At 41.9% G+C, this 18,589-nt stretch overlaps 1 protein-coding gene across 4 annotated transcripts in view; it reads left to right on the top strand.

The window, feature by feature from the left end:
• The window catches only part of LUZP1 (leucine zipper protein 1), a 177,001-nt gene that overhangs the window by 103,463 nt on the left and 54,949 nt on the right, over positions 1-18,589 (top strand). For 2 of the 4 annotated variants that reach the window (XM_069756955.1, XM_069756951.1), the window contains exon 2: positions 16,838-16,893. The exons of 1 other annotated variant lie outside the window; for it this stretch is intronic. The gene's annotated coding sequence lies outside the window, so the exon portion shown is untranslated. Of the gene's footprint in view, positions 1-16,837; positions 16,894-17,306; positions 17,396-18,589 lie in introns of all 4 variants that reach the window. One more of the 4 variants, XM_069756952.1, reaches the window with a different exon arrangement.

Genomic DNA, 18,589 nt, shown 5'->3' on the forward strand with positions numbered 1-18,589 from the left:
GGCCGCACCCATCTAGTCGTACTGTAGCCAGGAGTAGGCAAACTGTCACATGACCGCTGTTCGCATCACTGACATCGGAGAATTCTGCAGTCACATGGTCACTGTAAACGTTTAGTTTTACACCGGACATCTGTGAAGATGGTGCTTTATTATGTCCTCCATGTAGCGGGAATACATACGTTTTGGCAATGGTCCATCCGAATAGCTAAAATATTTGAGACCTACTCGGGACTCCATAGTTTCTAATGGTGGATGGGAAAAAGAGTCCTTCTGGCGGTAAGGTGTAGACTTGACACCTGCCACTGTGAAATGTTTGCTTTTCTCAGTTGTGTTCGCGTCTGTTTGCTGTTACCGTCTGGTTGTGCTGCCACGTCACCCCTCATGGTATTGGTGCCCATGTTTACTAAACAGTCTCGGTGATGTGTAGGGTCGGCACTACCTGCTCACCTCCGCCGGGGACTCTTCTTACACTGCTCTAAAAATACACGACTTAACTCGTTCATTATTGATGGAAAGCTGAACTTGAAGGCCGAGAACTTTCTTTTCCTTTTTAATAGACTCCTTCAGTGTTTGCTATGTATACTTCATGCTCGCTCCGATATGGATTGATCTTCTGTTAGTTTTTATGTTCTTTAAATACGCAACAGATTGAAATACAATAGTTTTAAGTGTTTAATAACTGCCAATCTAAAAACCGTTCAGTTATGGCTTTTTAGATTGTGTTTTCTGATCATATTGTTAATAATGTAAATTTATCATTGTGCATTGATTTTATTAAAACTTCCCTTATAATGCACTCTAACCATTGGCAATAACCCCGGGTTTATTAATGTTTAGTGTTGGTCAGATCAGGAGTAGAATGAAGAACCTGCCTCTATTACATATAATTTGGGAGTTCTTCTACACCGATGTGCACATAGGCTGGGATTCATCATTATTGGGAGTGGGGGTATTTCCAGTGTGTTTTTTTTTTTGGGGGGGGTGGGGGGGAATTTTTGCGATTGTGCATCACATTAATTGCACAACATTTGATGAATTTGCACAAATTCTCACATGGTTATTTGTTTTTTTTTGTGCTTTTTTTTTTTTTGTTTTTGTTTTTTTGAGTAAAATGTTGCATAATCCTTTCTAAAAGTCTTAAGACATGTGCACACGTTGCGGAATGGGGTGCAGAATTTTCTGCACAAAATCCGCATCTCCTGGCAGAATCCGCAGGTGCGGATTTTGTGCCGATTTTCTGCGTTTTTTACCACTGCAGATTTCTATAATGGAAGGGTGCAGAAACAATGCAGATCCGCACAAAAGTGACATGCACTTCTTTTAAATGCGTAGTTTTTCCGCACAGATTTTTCTGCACCATGTGCACAGCTTTTTTTTTCACATTGATTTACATTGTACTATAAATCACAATGCGGATCTGCAGCGTTTTTCTGCGCTGTAAAAAAAACGCTGCGGATCTGCAGGAAATCCGCAACGTGTGCACATAGCCTAAAATCTTTCATGCTAGTCTTCATCTATTCTTTTTTTTTAAATTTCTGCTAACATTTTTGCTACATCTTAAAAAGCATGGAAACAGGAACACATGGGCTACTTGCACAGTGAACAAGTCTGTAAGAACATGTTCACACACCACCAAGAAACCTGAAGACACAAAAGAGAATGGTAAAACCAAAAACACTCAGTTTGAAAAAATGTTGCAGTAATCCGCAAGTGCTAGTAAAAGATGTAAATAACAGGGTATTTGGTTGATACGTTTTTTGCAAAAAATGTATACTAAGCTGCTCTACCAATCTTCACGGTATACCCTTATCAGAGCAGTCCTAACTAATGTATGCAATCCCTATCTGATGTATTTAAAAACCTGATCATCTGTATATAACCTGTGTGAACAGGGTTCAGAGAGGAAAAATCCATGTGTGCATACAGGGTAGAACAGCTTTTGTGCAGATAGCCCAAGAGGAGTGGTGGAACTCCCCAGTCTTGTAGACACAAGAGAACAATTATGGAAACAGGAACACATGGGCTACTTGCACAGTGAACAAGTCTGTATGATCATGTTCACACACCACCAAGAAACCTGAAGACACAAAAGAGAATAGTAAAACCAAAAACACTCAGTTTGAAAAAATGTTGCAGTAATCCGCAAGTGCTAGTAAAAGATGTAAATAACAGGGTATTTGGTTGATACGTTTTTTGCAAAAAATGTATACTAAGCTGCTCTAAAAACCTGATCATCTGTATATAACCTGTGTGAACAGGGTTATATACAGATGATCAGGTTTTTAAATACATCAGATAGGGATTGCATACATTAGTTAGGACTGCTCTGATAAGGGTATACCGTGAAGATTGGTAGAGCAGCTTAGTGTACATTTTTTGCAAAAAACGTATCAACCAAATACCCTGTTTTTTACATCTTTTACTAGCACTTGCGGATTACTGCAACATTTTTTCAAACTGAGTGTTTTTGGTTTTACCATTCTCTTTTGTGTCTTCATCTTAAAAAGCATGAAGTGATAAATTGGACTCTGTCAACGGGTGGATCCCCCAAAACACGTCCTCTAGAGGTTTTGTCCCTAGATAGACCTAAACTATTGCCTACCTTACCGCAGAGGTTGGCACCCGAAATTATTTGCGATATTGGTGGCACCCCCCCCCCGTTAGTCAACTACTGTCCCTGGGTAACCCTAATAATGTAATAAAACATTGAAAGATGACTATTAATGGTAAGCATAAATGAAAAGGAAATGAAAAAGTACTTCTGATGTTTCTATTACCTATAGACTGCCTAAGCCGGGATGCCAATATCGCTAAGAATTTCGGATAAGATAGGCAAAAAAACCGCATACAAACGCATGCACACACAGATTTTTTTTGCCGTCATGCGTAATCTGATGCGGATGAGAAAAATTTGCGTAAACATGCGTTTGCACATGCAGATGATACGCTGCACACATATACGCAAATGTGAACTTACCCCTTATATAGGGGGTTAACCCCAATTTGGTTTTGGTTTGATTTTTAATTTTTGTTCATAAATTTTAATGCATGTCTAATAATGTATTTTAATAAGGGTTTTTTTTGTTGGTTCCCTGAGCTATAAGCAATTCTTGTTGTATGAAGTGATATTGGGCTAAAACATCTGAATGACCAAATTAAAGTCCATAATTTTATTAAAGCACAAATTTGAAGAAGCGGAAATAAAAATCACTATTGGGCTGGGTTCCCAGTCCATATTCAGGCCGCAATGCCTGCAGGCGTTCCAACCAAAACTCGGGTCAAGAGACCCATGGTCAGTCTGTGTATGGACTGTGAAATACACCTGTGTGAACCTGATGCGTGATTACTAGTGGGACCACAAAAACAATACTGAACCTGCCCACTAGACTTCAAGACCAAACATGTGGCGGTAGGTGTAACAACTGGTAGGCCGGACTAGCCAGTTGCAGAAATTTCCTGAACAAAACTGGACTTTTTCTGCAGGAAATCCGCATGCGTTTTTTGTGCGGATTTTTCATGTTTTTTCCCCGGAGTTTCCCAATGCATTAAATAGTGGGAAATCCACAAAATTAATGAACATGCTGCGGTTTTTACAGTGATGCACATTTTTTTTGCGGAAAAAAACGCAACATGTGCACAAAAATTGTGGATTGCATTCTATTAATAGGATTCTTAATGGATGTTTTTTTTTCACGGTTTTTATAGCAAAAAATCCGGAACGTGTGCACACAGCCTTCATATTTGGAATCCTGCAAAAAATGAGTTTCCCCTGAAGGCAGTGTGAGCATAGCCAAAGAAAGATGGGTTTGTTGTGCTACGGTATAGTTGTATATCCAGTATATCCGTGTCGGACTGGGGTGACAAGGCCCCACCAATAACATAGACTTTGGGGGGCGACTTTTCACCTGCATGCAAATATTACACTACCTTCGTTCACAAATATACCTATATCTCTATATAATAATAAACTGGGTAGCTTGATTGATGAATGATAAGATGCTGCTTTTTTCTGTACAGAGTGAATGAAATTAATTATTCCAAGTACTGCCCACACCATTGGGTTGGGGGCCCACCGAGGGATTCCCCTGTTACCCTGTGGGCCAGTCCGAGCCTGAGTATGCCCACCTTATTTATTTTGCCCACTGTAAATGGTTGGCTTGCACTGGTTCACACATGTATCCATATAATGGTTTAACATTTTTGCAAGTCAGAAAAATTATTCACTTGGATGGTATTAAATCCAATTTTTGATCAAACTATTGGTTGACTGTCCAAATATTTTGAGAACAATTAATGTCATGTTGTTGCCCAGACTTAGAACACTTAGTTTGTCTCGAGTGCATTATAGTTTTAGCGTTATGTAATGTACGCGTCCTCTTTTTACTGCACGGCCTTTCCTCTGTGTAATTTTGCTTGTAAAGCATTTGTACCTTCCTGTGGTGCAAGCCGCAGCTAAGCCACTAATTCTGTAAGCCCGCTCCCCGTAGTCCCAGGTCCCCAAGTGTTCTCCAGCACTATTATCCGCATGGCCACCAAACCATATTGCTCGCTCGTTTGCTGTCTTATCGAAATTGCATAATGGAAAGAAAAGAACCAGGTTGTATTTTTTTGTTCTCTTTGTAGAAATATATGAAATGAAGATCCCAAACCAAACCTTCAAAACACCGAGGTCTGGACTTTGTCTGGCTCCGTCTGAATATTCGCTTTGTTTTCATTTAGATAAACTGTTCTATTTTCGTCTGAGAAAAAGGAAATGTCTTGATTTGGTTGCAGACTTTGAGCCCAGAATTAAATTTTCAGCCGTCCTTCGCCAGGCCAGTAAGTTTCAATCATTTTTCGCGTCTGTCTAAAAGCGAGGAAATGGACCTCTAACTTTAGGAGACTAAACTTCTCGGCCTTACTGTACTGATTACGTGGCCACAGATATGTCACACCTCACAGCACATCCTATTGTCTGCTGAGTCACTGCCTTGTTCTGTGCGTTAAAGATTAGCCGATGTCATATATGAAGATGTTTTTCTGGGTCCAAGTACACCTCTTGATAATGTGTCTGATTATGGCCATACCATAAACCTGAAGGATTGTGCAGGGAACGATAACATGATGGAACTATGTTCACCACCTGGTCCTACTTCCTGGTGCCACCTAAATGGCACCTGCACTACATCGGCCTCCATGGTGGTCTTCTCTTAGTGGTATACGGCTGCACCTGTGCCCCAGAATTACACCAGCTATATCAGGCTGGCACAATGACCTCTACCTACAGGTGACCGTTTCCTTCAGTCAGGCCTCTTTGTGCTAGCTGCCCAGTGGTCGTGCTCACTACAAGTTTTGTTGCTCCCGAGGCATAATGCACACAAGCGGATTATGGCTCCGTGTTCTAAAAAGCGGAGATATTGATAGCCTTCAAGGGAGGCATACTGTGCCTTGTGTCTAAAATCCCATGTTTTTTTGTCAATTCCACAGGGTTTGTGCTCTGTGTTTGCATTAAAGTGCCACCGTATCAAGCGTGAAACCTTCTTTTGAGCAACCTTTTATTTGGGATAATATAATTCTAGTTCTGGCCATAGACGGGGAATCTGCCCCACCATGGTACAACTAGCCACATTGAGGCCTTTACGTCCGTCCGTCCGTGATTTTTCTCATGTGTTACAAAAAGAAACGTCGTTCATCAGTGGTGTTGATCCAAAGACCTACTGATGGGGCTCACAATCTAAATTCCCTTTCGGAGACAGCGATGATAATGTGTGCAAACTGTAAAGCGCTGCGGAATATGTTAGCACTATATAAAAATACTTTGTGGATGTTTTTTCCAGCAATATGCGCTCCTGAAGGATGATGATGGAACTCGATATTCTGATTCAAGGATGATTTTTATTTCAAACTAAAATACAACCGGTTTCGACTTCTTAGAGTCTTGCTCAGGTATAATGTCATGCATAATATATATATATATATATATATAATCTCCTCATCCTTCAGGAGCGCATATTGCTGGGAAAAACATCCACAAAGTGTTATCGCCTATGAAAGCACTGTTCAGTGCGCTCATCAGTTCCCAGATCTTTTGCAGCAAACTGAGTGGAAAGAGGAATGGAGTGATCCATGGATTGGATCTATACACAGTATATCAAGACACCAAAAAGGTGAGTGGATTCACACTGAGTACACACCTTGGGAAACTAACTACTACACTCAGAAGTCTGCGCTTCCCATTTCTCTCCCTATAATCCCCTCTTGTTTTACATAACTATATAAAAATAAAGATTATCAAATTTTCACAGCTGTTTGGTCAGTGTCTTTACCATCAGTGGTTTTCATTTATTTTTCACATCTGAAAACCTGCCGGAACAGAACTGCAAAGCTTTTTCTGTCCATGAAATATTAATCAGACAGTATATTGATGCCATCCGTGTGCTTTAAATTTTCACTGACCCATAGACTTGTATGGGCAATTTTAATCCCTGACTTAGTTCAAAAACTCACATGTTGCCGTGACTCTTATTTTTCAAAGACCTTGTCTGCTAAAACGTACGGAGATGTGAACAGTCCCATCGACTATAATGGGCAGGTCTACTGTCCGTGAAAAACGCGTATACAATACATACGTGATCAATGGGTGACTGAATGAAGCCTTAGACTTTTTTTTTTTTTTTTTACATGGATGGAGGTGCTACATGGGAATGTAATTTTTAGGGAACCTTGCAAGTTTTGCAGGAAATTATGTCTTAAAGGGCTGTGCTCTTTTCTTAAGGAGATAACCGCTCTTTCCCCCCTAGGTTCCTGCTTTGTTCTCCTGAGGATTGATCATTATTTGTCCCTCCAGGGAGCCATGCAAGGGATCTAAGGCTAGTTGGATCCAGCGAACTGGCTACCTTCAGAGTGAGCACAAGCCTACAGGTGATCTGCGATCCTCACCTCCCTAACTGACTACTCTGAGACTGCAAGGTAGTCGGTAACCTAGGGGACAAACCTAAGGTTATAGAATAAAATTCCTCTCCCAAGAAAGGAGGGATTTTTAAATCAAAGGTAAATTGGAAAGTTGCTTACAAGCACTTTTAACCACTTAAGACCTGGAGACAAATGGCAATCCTTTTAATGTCAGCTCATTTTGTTTGCTAATTGTATTCTGTCAAAAGAGATGGATCTGGACAGCAAATACAGGAGAAAAAAATCTGTGTGAATAAGCTCTAAAGTCGATGCCTTTACCTCTGTCCATGCCCTGTATGACTTGATTGAAGTCCCTGAGGAACAGGGCTTGTGGTGATGCTCATTTTAGGGTAAGGTCAAAAACTGATGCCTCAATTTGCAGTTTTCTTAATTTTTATTGTTAAACAAGTAGATGGTTTTTGCAGAGTAACCATTTTTCTCCTGCAAAATCCAGTGATTGGTTAATTACCACTTTGAAAATGTAGCTGCAGCATATCGCTCCTGTTGCCTTCACCCTCAAAGTGGCCGACAAGGGAACCAACCAGCAAATCCAGGAATTAATTTGAGAAGTACTGTAAACCATAGATATCTTATTCATATTCCATAGATCATCTGAATCTGTAATATTTGGTTGCCCGCTATAACTAAAGGGTACGTGCACACAACCATGTTCTCTCCATCCAAGCAAAAACTGTGCAGTTATTCTCATTAGCATTTTATCAGAGTGGCATCCGGTTTTTTTTTGGAGGTGGAGAAAAAATCTCCTTTCTATGAGTTTGTGAAAATCAGACTGCATTTCATTGTCATCCTACTGTGGTCTAATTTTATTTTATTTTTTATAGACTTGCATTGCTGATTTTGATTCGACACTCAGGTCAAAATCGCATATGTCTCTGATTAATTTTTTTCCTTGTAGAAAAAGTAAACATGTAAGCAGCCCCATAGAATATCATGGGTACGAGCACGATCCGTGAAAACCACAGATGCCTTTTGTCCGATATAATCGGTCATGTACACGATCCCTAATATATCCTTAACAGCCAATTAATTGATTCTCGTTCTTTGTTCTTCTACCCCTAAGCTTGTTGGTAAAGCTCACGATGTCCGGAGACTTGATTGATCTATTTACTACAAATCATTTTCGGACCATATTTACCATAGGACTCACAATGCTGATTTACTTTACTGTAGCTGGTGATTTGCAAGAGCATTGAGCATAGAGTAACAGGGTGGGCTAATATGAAAATAGTGAAGGGATACAAAGGATAGAGCGAGGGAACAATTATCCATTCAATGCCAAAGTCAGGTGAGTTGTCAGCCTTTTGTTTTGAGACGAGCAGATGGCGCGGCATCACCCAAGGTATGCCGGGAGTCCTCCGCGCAGATCGGAGAAGGCTGCTGAAATGAAGGTGTGAGGAATGATTGCACTCCTCATTGTCCTGTGACGCACTGTTTTCTAATGACTGTTACACAGTTACTTGTTTTTCACTTCATGTCTGAGCAAACAATGAGCCTTGGGAGTGGCCAGACTTCCTCTGGCCCCACTGCCTCTACGGCTGATGTCTGCACACTGCTTTCAGTTGTAAAAACTCTTCTGCTTTGGGAGTCGTCACCATACTAGGTCAACTGGTCTGCATCATGTTGTCTTACCCAATACAATTGGGTTGTGATTTGTAACCCCTTAACGACCGCCGATATGCCTTTTAACGGCGGCAGTTAAGGGTACTTATTCTTCAGCGCCTCTTTTTAACGACGCTGAGAAAGAAGGGTATAGCGCCCCCAGCTTCTGAAAATCTCCGGGGTCTTCTAACCCCGATTCGAGTAGGATTTTACCGTCCCCAGTCATTCTTCTGTTAGTTTTGGGGTTAGGGTTGGGGACTAAGATTGCAGTTGTGGTTAGGGTTATGGTAAGGGGTGTGTTGGGGTTAGGATTAGGGCTGTGTTAGGGTTGGCATTAGAATTGGGGGGGTTTCCACTGTTTAGGTACATCAAGGGGTCTCCAAACGCAACATGGCGCCCGCCATTGATTCCAGCCAATTTTGCTTTCAAAACGTCAAACGGTGCTCCCTCCCTACTGAGCCCTGCCATGCACCCATACAGTGGCTTTCCCCCACATTTGGGATATTGGTGTACTCAGGAGAAATTGCACAACAAATATTGTGGTCTGTTTTCTCCTGATACCCTTGTGAAAATAAAGTTTGGTTTCAAAGTAAATTTTTGGTGAAAAAAGTAAAATGCTCATTTTTTTTCATTCTCCACTATTTTAGTTCTCATGAAGCACCTGAAGGGTTAATAAACTTATTGAATGTGGTTTTGCGCACCTTGAGGAGTGCAGTTTTTAAGAATGGTGTTACTTTTGGGTATTTTCTGTCATAGGTCCCCCAAACTCACTTCAAATATGAGGTGGTCCCTGAAAAAAAAAAAAAAAAAGAATAAAAAATCGCTGGTCAACTTTTAACCCTTATAATGTCCTAACAAAAACAGTAATGTTTCCAAAATTGTGCTAATGTAAAGTAGACATGTGGGAAATGTTAGATATTAACTATTTTGTGCGATATGACTCTCTGATAAGACTCTGATATTACTCTCTGGCACAAAAATGTAAAAGATTTTTTAATATTGCAAAATTTGTCACACTTGCGTTTATGAAAAAAAAAACAAAAAAATGGAAGTTATATCAAAGAAATGTTACCACTAATATGAAATACAATATGTCACGAAAGAACACAATCTCGGAATCAGTGGGATCCGTTGATGCGTTCTAGAGCTATAACCTCCTAAAGTGACAGTGGTCAGAATTGTAAAAATTTGCTTGGTCATGAAGTCCCAAATTTGCTCTGTCACTAAGGGGTTAAAGGGTTTAACCTCCCAAACCAGAATGTGTTGCTTTGTTGCATCATCTCACATGAGGTCCAGGTGCTGAATCTAGGTGTTATGTATGCAGGGGCATGTGCAGTACTCTCCACATTGAATGGAGATTCACCGGGCAGAGGGGACACCTAAGAGGTTGTCTTTACAGCAAAGAATAGTTTTTAGTTTTCAGAATTTTAATTGTGATATGAGATAAAGGAGGATCAAAATAATGCAGGGGATTAAAGGGGTTCTCCGGTCTTAATTTCCAAGTCTGCAGTCACTCTGCAGTGAATGTGAGTCCTCCCATTGCACACGCTACATGCTGTGACCGCATACTACCGGCCACATTCCGACTAGACTCTTAACGGCCTTGATCAATACACTTTCATGGAGTGTGGAGACGCTTTACTGCACAGTGTGTGAGATGTGAGGGATTCACAAGTCTGCAATCACAACGATAGGAGAGTGGAAGTGTTCTAGTCCTATGGTATCATCGGCAGAACAATCGTCCCATTTATTCTCATAGGTAACCATGCAATTTCAATGTCTTGTGACTACTACATTTTGTGATCTGACCTACAAAACCTAGGGTAACCCCCCAAAGGGAACATAGTCTGCGCTAAATGCCCCATTTGCCTGTCTAGTCTTGCAAGTGTTAACAAAATGCATGCAGTTCTTTAGAAGGAAATTAATCACTTCTAGAACAAAGCTTAGTAGCTGGAAAAGTATGCAGACAAATCGTTCAGAGCAGACCTCGAAACTTCCTGCGCTGCCAAGTCTCCTCTTAGATATTGAAATGGCTTGTTAACAAATGGACAAAAAAGGAATTGGGAAGTATGTGAATCACGAATGTGAAATTGTATGTCCCAAGATATAGTGCGACGTGTAGGGTATTTCCGCTACGTACGAATTCCACTATAAGGGCAGGTTCACACGAGATCATAAAAAGAAATCGTTCAGAGCCTCATCCAGAAAAGTGGGATTATTTATTTTCTTAGTTGTCAGCTGTGTGCAATCGTTTTTTTACAGCAGTATGTATGTGTGTGTATGTGTGTATATATATATATATATATATATATATATATATATATATATATATATATATATATATATATATATATATATATATATATATATATATATTTATATATATAAATATATATATACTTGTTTGGTCACTTTTTTTTTTCACAGACACCACGTGGACTGAAAATACAATAGTGTGAAGGAGCTACGAGTTCAAAGGGGTTATACATAGTTAGAAAACAGTGGTTGTTTTCATCCAAGAACCAGTACCTACCTATCCAGGGGTTGTACATCGTGGCTGGCTACTTCTGTGGGACAGGCTCGGCGCTGTTTCTGAAAGATGGGTTTTTCTAATTTTGGATCTTTTAAGGACAAGCAAAGTTAGGTATTTTGGTGGAGCCAAGTGAACAGACTATAGATTCCATAATTTCCTTTTGGAGAAAGGACGTTGTTGCAGAAGAAGCCTATGCCACTAGTGTTTCATCAGTTTGCCCGTTACCCGTATGATTCCAGTCAGGATTTCATCTCTGCAGTGACCAGTGACCCCGCATGTGTTGTGACTGCGTGTATAGAAACTATGAAGTGATTGAAAATTGTGTTAAAGATGGTTCTGTGCCCTGGTAATAATTGTCTGCCGGTCGGCTGAGATTGGGCAGAGTTCCCATCTTCCAGATGCCCATCCCGACTATGGACCACTTCCTTCTGGCGTGCAGTGACTGGCGTGGGGATGTGAGCTCTTGGTGTGACTCACACTTTACATATGAACGGCTTCCACAGCTCCACCCGCATATACAATGGAATGACTGCTTGTGTCACAATGTTATGAAATCTGGGAGGTGAAAGGATGATGTAGTTAGCAGTAGAGGTGCTACTTGCCTAAGATGAGATAATGGAGTTCAAATGGGGGCAAATTATTGTAACAGTCCAGTGACTCTGGTGACTGCTACGTATGCTTAACTCTGGACCAAGCCGCACGGGAGACTAGTGGACAGACGGGTCCTTGGCGGTCTCTCCGTTCCCGCAGCCTTGGGGTGACAACCTTACATGTGTGCATAGTGAGAGAATTATCATTAAAGGGCAGCGGGCGGGAAAAGCCACCAGGGACCCACCTGTCCAACTACTCTTCAATGTGACTTGGTTCCTGGCATCTTTTAAACAATGCAGATTTTTTTTATTATTTTTCCTTATGAGTTAAAAGCACATGTCTGAAATCATGCAGCTGGCGTCTGATTCATGCTTCTCGCATGTCGGGCAGCATGTATTCACTCTCCGCTACCCATTTAAAGGGGTTTTCTTGACTTGGAAAACCAGTCCATCAGCTGTAGTTTTTTTTTTTTTTTTTTTTTAAATAAAATAAACTGTACTTTACACATCATTCCTGGGTCCAGAGCAGAGTCTCTACTTCTGCTCCCACTGTCTGTTATTGTCTGCAGCAATGATGGCATGTCAACACTGCTGTAGCCAACCATTGAGCCATTAAAGGGAACCTGTCACCCCCCCCCCCCCCCAGGTGTTTGTAACTAAAAGAGCCACCTTGTTCTGCCCTGATGCTGCATTCTGACAAGGTGGCTCTTTTGGTTCTTGTTCCTGGCACTGCTGCAATCATCGTTTATGAAATTTGTCACTCATACCTGAGAAATCGCCACTGGGGCAGGTCATTCCCCCCTAATCCAGACGCCTCAGCCATCACTCATGGCCTCTGCGCGCCGGGCGCCACCTCCTCTTCCTTCATTAGCGTCCCCGGCGCCTGTGCTGTTGTTTTTTGTTTTTTTGGGGGGCATGCGCAGTTGCGCTGCCCTTTGAACTAACAGCGCAGGCGCCGGAGACAATAATGAAGGAAGAGGAGGAGGCGCCCGGCGCGCACAGGCCCAGAGTGACGGCTGTGCTGCGTCTGGATTCGGAGGGAAAGACCTGCCCCCGTGGCGATTTCAAGATATGAGGGACAAATTTCAAAAGCGATTATTGCAGCAGTGCCAGGAACAAGAACTAAAAAAGCCACCTTGTCAGAATGCAGCATCAGTGCAGCACAAGGTGGCTCTTTTAGTTACAAACGCCTGGGGGGGGTGACAGGTTCCCTTAAACTGGCAGAACTGTTGTGCCCAATTATTGCCTGCCATGGTGTCACTGTAGCAATAGTGCTTCAGACAATAGTTCCTGGGAACAATAGCAGAGATTCAACCTTAGACCTGGAGAGGAGTAAAGCACAGTTTGCTTTATTTTAAACTGCAGTTGAGGAAAAGTGTGTCACGACTCAGTCAGGTGTCCCGGGACCAGGGGCTCTGTCACTGTCATTAAAACTAGGGGGAGCCCTAGCTTGCCCTGCTCCCCGGTTTACTTCTGATGGTGAAGATGCCGGGGCCACGTACTTTGCCTTAGCTCTTGAATCCTCCCTCAGTCTGTACCCTTCCCACACCCAGGGAAGAGGGGAGTAGTAATGTGCCGTATTATACCAACTAGACTTACAAGGTAATACAAACAGGGGTAACGAAAAATACCAAACATACTCACACATGTAACAGAGGTATTTATTGGGGAGTGGAGGATAGGGTTAAACCAAAGTAGGAGAAGAAAGAATTATCACACTCAAAACCTAGCAACAGTCACATCTAAATCTCCCAACTGCTTACTCGAATACCAACAACCACAGCCTCCAGCCATGCAGCATAAGCTATCTCTAACAATGAGTGCTAGCAAGGACCCAGTTTATATAGGAGTTGGGAGTGGCTAACAGTGCAAATATGAGAGCCTTTGCTCCAGGATCTCAAAAGTGGGCAGATTAACTCCTGCACTGCCAAAAGAAATTTACACCATTTAATGCGAAGGTGGAGTGCTTCTAATCCGTGCAGGAGTAGGAGAATTTATATATTTACAATGTACTTTGACTTTTCTTAGTCGCCTAGTTATTATCCATAGATTTGGCTTGGTTGTCAAACTTTAAGTTTCTCATGTAAAGCAGAAAGTTTATCTGTAGAGATATTCACTGTAACCCCCAGTAATTGGAGTACTTACATTGAATTTGTGTTCAGCATAAATTCCATATTTATCATATTTTATTTTCTGCCAGTTTTTTGAATGGTGTTTTGTTATCCAATGATATATAAAAAAGAAAAGTTCTGTGAATATTTATTTATTATGCTTACTTATAAGTGTCTACATGCTCATGTAGGCAGAGGCTTGTCAGTCACTGTCAGGGGGTGAGGAGGTTCCCCCGGGAACCCGCCTGTCTGACTAATTACGCACACACCTTAGTCCCCACCAGCTAATAACAGTATGTTTTGTTTTGTTTTTTTTCTATGAAACGCTGCAGCTTTCAGAGACAAACCTACATGGCTGAGATCATACAGCCGGAGCCTGATGCATTCTGTCCAAGCCGTGGGCATCGTGTATCAGCTGTCAGGTTCCTATAATTCCACCGCGATTTTAGACATATCACTGTCCCCATTGGGGCTCACAATCTAGATTTCCTATCAGTATGCCTTTGCAGTGTGGGAAGAAACTCACGCAAGCACGGGGAGAACCTACAAACTCATTGCAGATGTTGTCCTGGGTGGAATCTGTTACCAGGACCCCAACGCTGCTAAGCAACTGTGCTAACCACTGAGCTATCAATTCTTTTTGGTTGGCACAGTGGCCAGAAATGCTCCACCTAATGTGTCCAGTACTGGTGGATGCACAAACCCAGTGTGCTTCTGTTCTAATAGACTTGTGCACAAGTGGGACCGATTTAATCCCTTCATGACATATGATGTATATTTACGTCATATGTTGTGTCACTGATGTTGATGTGGGCTCCAATGCTGAGCCCACAGCTTTCCCCACACATGATGGCTGAGTTAATCCGCTGTCATGTGCCTTTAACAGCCGTGGATGGATTGGAGCTTCAATTGCATCTGTTAACCAGTTAAATCTTACTGTCAGTCTCTGATAGCGGGATTTAACACGTGGCAACCGGAAGTGCGTCATAAATCCCACCGATGGGTTGTTATGACAGCCAGGGGTCTGCAGAAGTCCCTCGTGACTGTGATTACAATACTCCTGTGAATGCCGACTCATGGCCAGTGTTAATAGATCGTGAATTATTATTTATTTTTAGGGCACCATTGTTACATACAATATACTTACGTAAAATACAGTGATCAAACTAACAATCACAGACTAATACAGAGGGGAGAGGACCCTGCCCTTCTTCTTTTTTTTTTTTTTTTTTTTAGCCCTTACAACATTGCAATAACATCAAACCATGTTATGTACCCAAAATGGTATCCCTAAAAATGTCAGCTGAAGGCACAAAAATAAGCTTCCACCCAGATCTCGAGAGAAAAAAAGTTGTGAAATTGCACATTTTTTTGTGTGTGCAATTTCATTGCACTTGGCATTGTTTTCCCCTTTTCCGGTACACCATAGGGTAAAATCAATGGTGTCATTGAAAGTACGGTACAACCCATCCCGCAAAAAAGGTCCTTAGACAGCTATATTTTATGTAAAAATAAACAATGTATGGCTCTGAGAAGAAGGGGAGAAAATACCATAACTAAAGCAAAAAATAACCATGGGCATGGTGTCAATGGGTTACAGGACCTGCCACCAGGACACGAGACCGGTTTCTGCTCTTTCTACTGCTTCCAGGAGTATTCTTTTGTTTGTCTTTTCAAGTCTGCCATAATTTTCCAGAGATATGGGCTTTTTTATTTAGTGCACCTAGTATACTATTATATTTTTATTGCCTTTAGTATAATTACTAAGGGGGCATTGCTCACAGGGCATTCCCCTCCCCCAAGGAATTCTGGGAGTAATGCCCCCCTTGGTAATTATGTAGAGAAAGCTACAGACCCGTCTGGAGAATCCTGGGAGGAACGCCTCCTTTGTCAAGACCATTAAAATAAGCGCTAAATAAAAAGGTCCATATTGCTGCAACCATATGGCTGATTTAAAAACCGAAAAACATAAAGCTCAGGGAATTAGCGGAAATAAAATAAGGGCAGCTTGTTTTTTTTAAAGATACAAAAAGAACACCATGGGCGCCAGAAAAATTACCATATGTAATGGTAAGATGGCTTGTATAATTCTGCACATATACATAGTGTAATCATTATTGACCGCAAAATGAAATATTTAATAATTTAAAACACCGTATTTTAATCATGGGTAGAGCTGGGCAGACACTTGGATGTTCGGGTTTGGCCGAACAGTTACAAAAAGTTCGAGTTTAGGTACCAGAACCCGGATGAATACTCCCATCAGCCGCTCCTGCTCTCGCTGTTATTAGCGGCAGCAGGTGTCAGATGATGGGGGTAGTAGTCCCATCAGCTGACACCAGTGACTGGAGGTAAACTTTATACCTCCGATCACAGCTGAGCGCTCACACGGTCTTCTGACAGGGTGGGAAGGTCGGCTCTCTGACCGGCGGGTATGATTTCACCCCTGATCAGAAGCGGTGATTGCCGTGCTGCCATGCACATGACAGTGTGACAAACACCCGGTGTTTGGGCAGCCGAACCCAAACAGTAACATGGACTGCCTGGTCAAGTCCATGTCCGGTGTCCATGCCTGAACAGTAGGTGTCCAGTACCGACGCCAAAATTTACTTTTCGGATTTGCCCATCTCTAATCATGGGGCAATTATTTTTTCTGTGGGAAATTTTAGACTTTAAGTTTATTGCTTACCCGCTGTGTGGTATAGAGGAATATAACGCAATATATACCATGATTGTGATACGCTGGTAGTAATAAATGTGCCTCTTTTTTTATTTTTGCCTAAGGGGCACCTGTCGGGCGATTCGCTCTGCCCAGTCTTCTACTCTGAAGATCAGACTAGTTTTACAGAAGCGGTCGTCGTCAGTGGCAGAATCTTTCTCCGTAGTGAGATGCTGGTGTAATAATGCATGTGCAATAATTTACCTCTAGAGGAAATAATCACGCACTATGTCACTTGGTGCCTTTGTCTACATGGGTGTCACCGCCTGGTGCTGCATGTTTGACCTGTGCTCCAACCATTTCCTCTGATATATGCTGCTTTTATCTTTTGCAGATAGAGATACTGATGTACTGGCCCTGCTCATGACTGGAATGATTAACGCTTGACAGGTTTGTATACTTAGTTTTTTATTTGTTTGCTAACTTTTTTTTTTATCCCATCCACATGTATTGTCGCATGGATTATGATGTGTGAACTTGTAAAATTTGTAGCTATTCATGTTTTGGAGTATAAAGGGATTAGCCAGTACTCATTTATTGGTTTTACCAGGGGACTAAGAACGAAAAGGCAGGTAGTTGCTAACTATGTGCCTGTTGTGTCTGCTGGCTCAGAACAGTCAGACTGCTTTAGCCGGTGATTCTGCGGCAACCGCTGACTTCATGTCGACAGAGCATCTGCTTCTCTTCCGTTCTGCGCTGTTAGCAAGGTGTGACTGCTGATGTCCTGCCGATAGATAGCAGGGAGTCTGCTGTGAAACTGCCTGAATGCTGAAAATAAGGCTGACGCCTCTTCTGTATTGCAGCCCGGAAGAGGTGCTATGTTGACGTGAAGCAGCAGAATCGCCGGTAGTAGAGGTCTGTGAATGAAGTGAACCGGCGCCAGGTAGAACCGGTAGGTAGGTAGGTAGTTAACCTGCCTGTTATTTCTTAGGCCCATAGTAATGAAAAAAAAGGGGGTCTCGGAAGACCCAATGAATTATTATTATTATTATACATTTTTATAGCGCCATTTATTCCATGGCGCTTTACATGTGAAAAAGGGTTCAAATATAGATAAATACATTAAACATGAGCAAAAAAAAAAACAAGGCACACAGGTACATAAGGAGGGAGGACCCTGCCCGCGAGGGCTCACAGTCTGCAGGGGATGGGTGAGGATACACTATTGATACATTTGTTGATGACCACCACTGTAGGAGAATGCTGTTCTGTGTATTGACCCTTCAGCTTTTTTCAAGACCCAGCACCGCACTTAAGCCAGCTCTGTGTTGGGAATTATATTATTTGGATAGGTTATCACTGGGAGTACATCGCATTGTGTCCTAGCAGTAGCACCTCTCACGATCCGCTGTCCACCATGAGATCCGATTAAAGGGAACTGTCAGCAGGATTGTGCTCAGTAACCTACAGACAGCGCCAGGTCAGCGCCGTTATACTGATTCCTGGGGTGATGAAATCCGTCTTGTGGTTGTTGTTTAATCTTTATTTTCAGTTCATGAGATTCTCGTTCTTCGGGCGGCTTGTGAGGTGGACTTCATGTGGTGCTCTGCTTACATATCCAAACTTATAGGCTTTTGACAGGTCACTGATCCCTTAGTGACCTGCCCACTATATTTACATGCTGAATATATTATTGTTTGGTTACAAAATATGCATCTATGCGCGAGAATCTCAGTAACTGAAAACTACAAATACAGACCAAACAACCACAAGACGGATTTCATCACCAGGTATCATGTTAATCAGTATAACGGCGCCGACCTGACACTGTCTGTAGGTTACTGAGCACAATCCTGCTGACAGGTTCGCTTAAAGGCCATGTTCACACGCAAAACCTGCTCTCTTGGCAGTAAACTTTTTTTTGTTTTGTTTTTAATGTGGATTACATGTGATTTGTCATTAGTTTTAGTCCCCAAAACACTGCAAAAAATGCAGAAAAATCTGTTTGCTGTTCTTTTAGCAGCATTTTTGTTCTTATTGCTTTCTATGGGTAAAACAAAAAAGAATTGAAATGCGGCGGCGCGGTGGTTAGCACTGCAGCCTTGCAGCACTGGAGTCCTGGGTTCAAACCCCACCAAGGACAACA

Source organism: Ranitomeya imitator, chromosome 3 (assembly GCF_032444005.1).
Source record: "Ranitomeya imitator isolate aRanImi1 chromosome 3, aRanImi1.pri, whole genome shotgun sequence".
Lineage (NCBI taxonomy): Eukaryota > Metazoa > Chordata > Amphibia > Anura > Dendrobatidae > Ranitomeya > Ranitomeya imitator.